Raw genomic sequence first — 8,008 nt, 5'->3', positions numbered from 1 at the left:
TTTCTGTTTTCAGAACTAACTGTAAGCGAGCCCCTTGTTTTATCGGCTCATTCTTTATGATAGCACCGTGCTTTTATGTGCCTACTCTGAATACGAAAAGCAATAAGCAAAGACACAAACCATTAGTTAGAACACAAATTCTATCCAAACCACAAACCTAAATAAAGACACTAACAAAAAAAATTCAAACCAACAAATCACGATGGCCGTAGCAGCACCAGCACAAATAGAATTGTCTGACTCAAATATGGTTCAAGTAGAAAGACAAATACACGCAATCGAGGTTTTCAACGGAGATCCCAACACTTTGTACACTTTCATCAGTCGCGTCGACTTCATCTTGGCTCTGTATCAGACAACAGATGAAAGACAAAAATTAATAATCTTTGGACACATCGAACGGAACATCAGTGGCGATGTTATCCGCACTCTCGGAGTTACCAACCTCAGCAGCTGGAGCGAACTCAGGACTCAGCTTATACTTAACTACAAGCCCCAAGCACCGAACCACCAACTTCTGGAAGAATTCAGGAATATACAATATCGAGGTAACATTCGACATTTCCTCGAAGAAGCTGAAAGAAAACGACAGATACTTATAAGTAAATTAGAACTAGAAAATAATACTAACGAAACCATTCTCTATACTAGATTAATACAAACCAGCATCGAAAATCTAATTCAAAAACTTCCAAGCCACATTTATCTCAGAATAGTTAACTGTAATATTCCAAACCTAAGATCGCTAATAAATATATTACAAGAAAAAGGTCTTTATGAGGCACCAACCTCAAGTAAAGATAATATAAAGCCAATTTCAATGCCAAACAAAATAACAACCAACCCCCAAAATAGACAAATGAATAACCAAATTAGACCCTTTGTACCCTTACAACCATTCTATAATAACGTTTATCAACCCTATCACCAAGCACATTCTCATATGCCCAGGTTTAACCCAAACACGGTTCCTCAATATCAAAATAGGCCCATTTACCCACAATCTAACATACCCATGTCACAAGTACCCAGACCAAACCCAGCTTTTAACAGACAAAATATTTTTGACCAAAACCGATTTGGACCTAGCCACACTAACATGCCCACAACATATCCTCAAAACAGAAACGTACAACCCAATAACCCAACAAAAAGACCGAGACCATCAGACAGTGGACAGTCTAAGATGAGCACAGGAGAGCTAAGATACCAGGAAGTAACGTCTAATCAACCCGAAAATCCTTATACTTATAACTACTATTATCCCTGCTATCCAGAATATTTTCACCCTCAGCCTTATCCCTACCAATTGAATTATACTCAAGAATCAATTCAGTTTCCACCTGAACAGAACTACGACAATTCAGAGATAACAGAAGAGGAATTACCAACAACAAATGACAACGAACCAGTTGACCTTGAACAAGCAGAAAATTTTCGGTTAGTAGCCCCGGATCAAACCAATATATAATGATAAAACATAATAATACTGAATTGAAATGTCTAATTGATACAGGATCTACGATAAATATGCTCACGCGAAATATTTTCCAAACGCCAATACAAGAAACCAATCAGCTAATCCACACTAGTAATGGCCCACTAATTATTAACACACTTACGAATATACCACCTAATAACTACTTCCCTGTTGCCCAAGACTTCTTTATCCACCAGTTCTCGGATCATTATGACATGCTGATTGGACGCAAATTGTTGTCCGAAGCCAAAGCAATAATCGATTATAAAAAGAAAACTGCTACCCTATTTAACAAAATATATAAGATAAAAGACAGTAATAACATTACAGAACGGAATCATATCCAAATGGACCCTTCATTTCCACAAGACCCCACCTATTTAGAAACCTCCACACTTCAGGAAAACTTGTTCCGACTAGAACACCTTAACGTAGAAGAAAAACAAAAATTAATTACCCTACTAATAAAATACCAAGACATTCAATTTCACGAAGGTGACACGCTCACGTTCACAAACCAAGAAAAACATGTTATCAACACCACACACAATATCCCCGTCTACTCTAAAGTTTATAGTTTCCAACAGACATATGAAAAGGAGGTAGAAAAACAGATCCAAGACATGCTAGAACAGGGTATTATCCGAGAAAGTAATTCACCGTACTGTAGCCCCATTTGGGTCGTACCTAAAAAGCTAGATGCTTCTGGACAGCAGAAGCTTCGTATCGTAATAGACTATAGGAAATTGAACGAAATAACAATAAACGACAGATACCCCATACCAAACATAGATGAAATATTAGGAAAACTAGGGAGGTCAAATTATTTCACAACAATAGATCTAGCAAAGGGCTTCCATCAAATAGAAATGGACTCACAGTCAATAGCCAAAACTGCCTTCTCTACAAAATATGGACATTACGAGTACACGCGAATGCCATTTGGGCTTAAAAATGCCCCCGCTACATTTCAACGATGTATGAATAATTTACTCCGTCCGCTTTTAAATAAATGTTGCCTAGTATACCTAGACGACATCATAGTTTTCTCCACATCATTAGAAGAACATCTTCAAGCCTTACAGGCTGTTTTCGAAAAATTATCACAGGCAAATTTAAAAGTACAACTAAACAAATGCGAATTCTTAAAACAAGAGACAACTTTCTTAGGACATGTTATCACTAAAAACGGGATTAAACCAAACCCGGATAAAATAAAAGCTATAGTCAAGTATCCATTACCAAGAAAAACTAAAGAAATAAAAGCCTTCCTAGGACTCACAGGGTATTATAGGAAATTTATACCTAACTTTTCTGACATTACCAAACCACTGACCAAGTGCCTAAAGAAAGGAGCAACAATAGATATAAACAGTTCAGAATACTTAGAAGCATTCCAAAAGTTAAAATTATTAATCTCTGAAGACCCGATCCTAAAAATACCGAATTTCGAGAAGAAATTTACACTAACAACAGATGCCAGCAATGTAGCTTTAGGAGCTGTTCTATCACAAGACGGACACCCTGTTAGCTACATCAGCAGAACATTAAATGAACATGAAGTCAATTATAGCGCCATAGAAAAAGAATTATTAGCAATAGTCTGGGCCACTAAAACCTTCCGACACTATCTGTTAGGACGACATTTCGAAGTAGCTTCCGACCATCAACCCTTGTGCTGGCTATACAAACTAAAAGAACCCAATTCAAAATTAACAAGATGGAAAATTAGACTTTCGGAATATGACTTCGACATAAAATATATAAAAGGAAAAGAAAATTATGTAGCAGACGCACTTTCTAGAATAAAGATAGAACAAACATTTTTTGGTGAATCTACACAACATAGTGCCGAAGAGGATAGTAACAATTTGATCGGACTATCAGAAAAAGCTATTAACCAATATAAAAGGCAAATCATCTTTACTAAAGGTTCCAATAGTATAGAAATAGAAACTTACTTCAAAAAACAAATTATACACCTTTCTTATAAAGAAATGACCCCCGAAATATCCAAACGATATCTACTCGATTATTTCTGTTCAAAAACCAGCGCTCTTTACATCGAAAGCGATGCAGATTTTGAAGTAATTCAAAAAGCATATAAGGAGACAATGAATCCAAGACATACAAAAATTTTCCGAAGCCTCATCTTACTAAAAAACATTCCCACGTACGCAAATTTTAAAGAACTAATTCTAAACACACATGAAAAACTCTTACACCCCGGAATACAGAAAACTGTAAAACTTTTCAGCGAAACATACTACTTCCCAAATAGCCAACTCCTCATTCAAAATATAATTAACGAATGTCAAGTTTGTAACTTAGCAAAAACAGAACACCGGAATACAAAAATGCCACTGAAAGTCACCCCTAAACCCGAACATTGCCGCGATAAATTTGTAATAGATATCTACTCCTCTGAAGGAAATCACTATTTGAGCTGTATCGACATCTATTCTAAATTTGCCACCCTCGAGCAGATAAAAACAAAAGATTGGATAGAATGTAAAAATGCTCTAATGCGCATATTCAATCAGTTGGGAAAACCAAAAATCCTAAAGGCAGACAGAGATGGCGCATTTTCTAGCTTAGCCCTTAAACGTTGGCTCGAAACTGAAAATGTGGAATTACAACTTAACACTACAAAAACAGGTGTTGCAGATATAGAAAGGCTTCACAAAACGATAAATGAAAAAATCCGTATTATAAAAAATTCCGATGACAATGAAGCCAACCTCAGTAAAATAGAAACGATTCTTTACATTTACAACCACAAAACCAAACACGATACTACTGGACAAACTCCTGCCCACATATTTATTTATGCTGGACAACCAATTTTAGATACACAACACAACAAAGAAATTAAAATCAACGAAATAAACAAAGACCGAACAGAATACAACGTCGACACTAGATATAGGAAGGGACCGTTGCAAAAAGGGAAATTAGAAAACCCTTTTAAATTAACAAGGAACGTCGAACAAACTGACGAAGACCATTACAAAATCACCAATAGAAATAGAGAAACACATTACTACAAGACCCAATTTAAAAAACAGAAAAAAATTAATAAACTTTACATTCCACAGGCCCATGGTTCATCATAATATTCCTCCTTACGTTTTCAAATAAACAACATTGATACTAACCATGGATACCTTTTATTTTCCGATAAAACAATTCAAGTCCCGTCAGAATATGAACATCATTCTTCGCGTAAACCTTTCCGATATAGATAACCTAACTCACTATTTCAACAATAAAATAACTAACTACACTAACATTCCCCAAATTGACCTTTTATACAATAAAATGCGAAGAGAACTTAGCGGAATAACTTCACACCAGACAAACAGGCAGAAACGAGGACTAATCAACATAGTAGGATCTGCGTTTAAATATTTAATTAGTACCAATCAAATACTTCTCATAGCACACATCCCTATTAAACAAAAAACCGTTCACGCCATTAACATAATACCCTACCCAGATAATAACGAATATCAACTCGATCACAACGAAAAAGATACTTATTTTGAAGAACATGGCAAAGTCTATAACCAAAATCGTAAAGAAATAAATAAGGAAGGAATTAAGAACATTATAAAAAGAACTAAACCAATATGCAATTTCATTCCTACAACAGTTAACCAAATAATTAAATATGTAGAGCCAAACAATATCCTTACTTGAAATATAAAAAAAAAAAAAAAAAAAAATACTATTATAGAACAAGATTGCCAAGAAATAAATAAAAATGTAATAATTAATGGCAACAAAATAATAACAATAAAACAATGTAAAATCAAAATAGGAAAAATAACGTTAAACGAAAATCAGCTGAATCCCGAATTAAATCTAACACCATTGTACACACCCATCGAATTAATAAAAATAAAACCAATAGAACATAAGGACATTGTAAAACTAATATCAATTAATAATATTACAGGCTTTATTATCATATAACTCATTAGCCTCACGTTTTGTATAGTTTGTATCAAACCCAACTGCATTACCAAGATTATATGCGTCAAGCCCATTACAAGCATAAGCTTCCTTTTAAGGGGAGGGAAGTAGCATAATATGCTTCACATATTACGCTTACAACCATTGTACATACAATCTTGCACATGCACAAACACATAAACAACCAATTCACATTTTTCTTACATATCGTTCTATTTCATATTCTTTTTCGTTCACCCACAAATACACTGACTAGATATTCCCGTTTCTCGCGACTCACTTCGAGCCGATAAAACTCTGTACAGTAGTCTTAAGCTGACATTCTTGGAATAAAGACGTTAACCGAAATCGTTCGTGTTTTAATTTAAAGGTTTCAGCGTTGATCCTTGTTTTTTGTTATTAACGGATCATTTATTCGACTAATAAATTAATAACTACGTAAGTATATATGTGTGTATGTATATGTTTTTTTTTTTTTTTTTTTTTTTTTGAACTATGTGTACGTGTGAATATATATTTATTTATATATATATATATATATATATATATATATATGTATGTATATGTATGAATATATGTGTTTATATATGTGTTTATATATGTGTGTATGTATATGCGTTTTTCAAATAAATGTGTATGTGGGTATTAGTATATTTGTATATATGTAAATGTGTATTTATTTTATTTGTGTGTATTATAGTATGTTGTTTGGATTGAATAGTGTATGTGTTTAGTGTACTATGCTTAATATAATATTTGTATCTATATATGTGCGTTAAATTTATATGTATGTATGTGTATACATGTGGATATATATATATGAGTATATTTAGGGATTTATATATGTAAGATTGTTTATTATTATTGTTTATTATTAATTTAATTATTAGTTTAATTCTAAATGCGGTAATTATATAAAGTATTCTTAGTTTGTGACCGAACGACTGCTGCTGAGAACTCGACTGACTGCAACGCTGACTTCCACTCAACTCCACTGCTGCCTTGCGATCGTTCCTTCGATGACTGATTGTCGATAACTTCGATTTCCGACAATCATGTTGCTGCTCAACAGCGCTGCCAACCGGGTTGTTGCCAGCCTTCAGCCTTACTCCATGTTACATTCGGCCCTCCTGATCATCATCATCCGACCCGGATGACAATAGGTCTGCATTTTCGGCTATGTACTTCCACAACTTCATGTTGTCACAGCTGGTGGATGTGACATTGGGTCCTTCGACGTTTGCTGCTTTTTTAACGTCATATCTGCCATTGTCTTTGACTCCTGTGACTTCGTATGGACCTAAATACCCGCTTGCCATCTTGCGGCCAGCTACAAATTGGGTCCTTTTAATTGCAACCAGATCACCTGCTTTGTATTTGTATTCAGCTCGGCGCTTTTTGTCGTAATTGCGCTTGTAGTCCTTCTGCGCCTGCTCGATGTTGCGTTTTACCAGCTGTCTCATCTCATAGCGGTCCTCGTTGAATTGACAGACCACTTCTTCTTGGAGCAGTTCCAGTAACCGATCCTCAACTCGGGTGTACATCTTGGTGCCAAACATGACCTCAAATGGTGACAGCTTCAGTGATGAATGCACGTGACAGTTGATCGCCTTTTGTACCTCAGGCACATATTTGTACCACTTCGACGGTTCGTCTGAAGACAGCTTTGATATTATTGCCAAAATTAAACGATTTACTCGTTCTATCTGGCCGTTGCCTCTGGCCACTCCAGTAGTTGTGCAGACGTGTTCCACGTTATGGCTGCTCATAAATTGTTCGAACGCACCACTCGTAAAGGCCGTTCCTTTGTCGCTAACAATTCGCTTAGGGAAACCAAAAATGTTTGACCAGTCGGTCAGCCTCTTGACCACTTCTTCCTGTCCGGTTGATTTGGTTGGGAATAACCAGACAAACTTTGAAAACGCATCGACTGTTGCCAGAATGTATTTATACTGTTTGGCCGATGAATCCATTGGCCCCAAATGATCGATGTGTAGTGTGTGCAACGGTGCGTCTCCTTTATCTATGCAATTTAGATATCCCTCCTGCTTTCCCAACTTTTTGCTGTGGATGATACATTTTATACAGTTAGAAATTAGCTTTTTAACCTTGTATTCCAAATGAGGAATAAAAAATTGCTGCTGTATGCTATGCATCGTCTTTTGCAACGACAAATGGCCAACTTCATGTGCGCTTTGAATCACCTCCCTCTCCATTAGTGCAGGGACAACCAGTAGTTCATTGCCATTGACCATACTATACAACAGGCCACCTTTTAGCTTGTAGGGTTGGAATAGACGATCTTTTAGAATTTCCAGGATTGCTCTAATTGAATCATCGTTCTGCTGCGACTTTTTAATACGTGCTGTCAACTCGGATGTTATCATCATGCATGCTTGGGGATGGCGGCTTAAAAAATCAACGTGTCTCATTCTTTCTCCTGCACGATGTTCGGGTTGAAAATTAAAATCCTGCATATAGAGAATCCATGGGCCAACTTCTCTTGGGACATCTGCTTTTTTTGTTGTCTGTTTAAATGCGACACAGTCC

The sequence above is a fragment of the Drosophila simulans genome, unplaced genomic scaffold (assembly GCF_016746395.2).
Source record: "Drosophila simulans strain w501 unplaced genomic scaffold, Prin_Dsim_3.1 Segkk17_quiver_pilon, whole genome shotgun sequence".
In the NCBI taxonomy this organism is placed as follows: Eukaryota; Metazoa; Arthropoda; class Insecta; order Diptera; family Drosophilidae; genus Drosophila; species Drosophila simulans.
The sequence above is the reverse complement of the archived record's forward strand: the minus strand, read 5'-3'. Positions refer to the sequence as shown.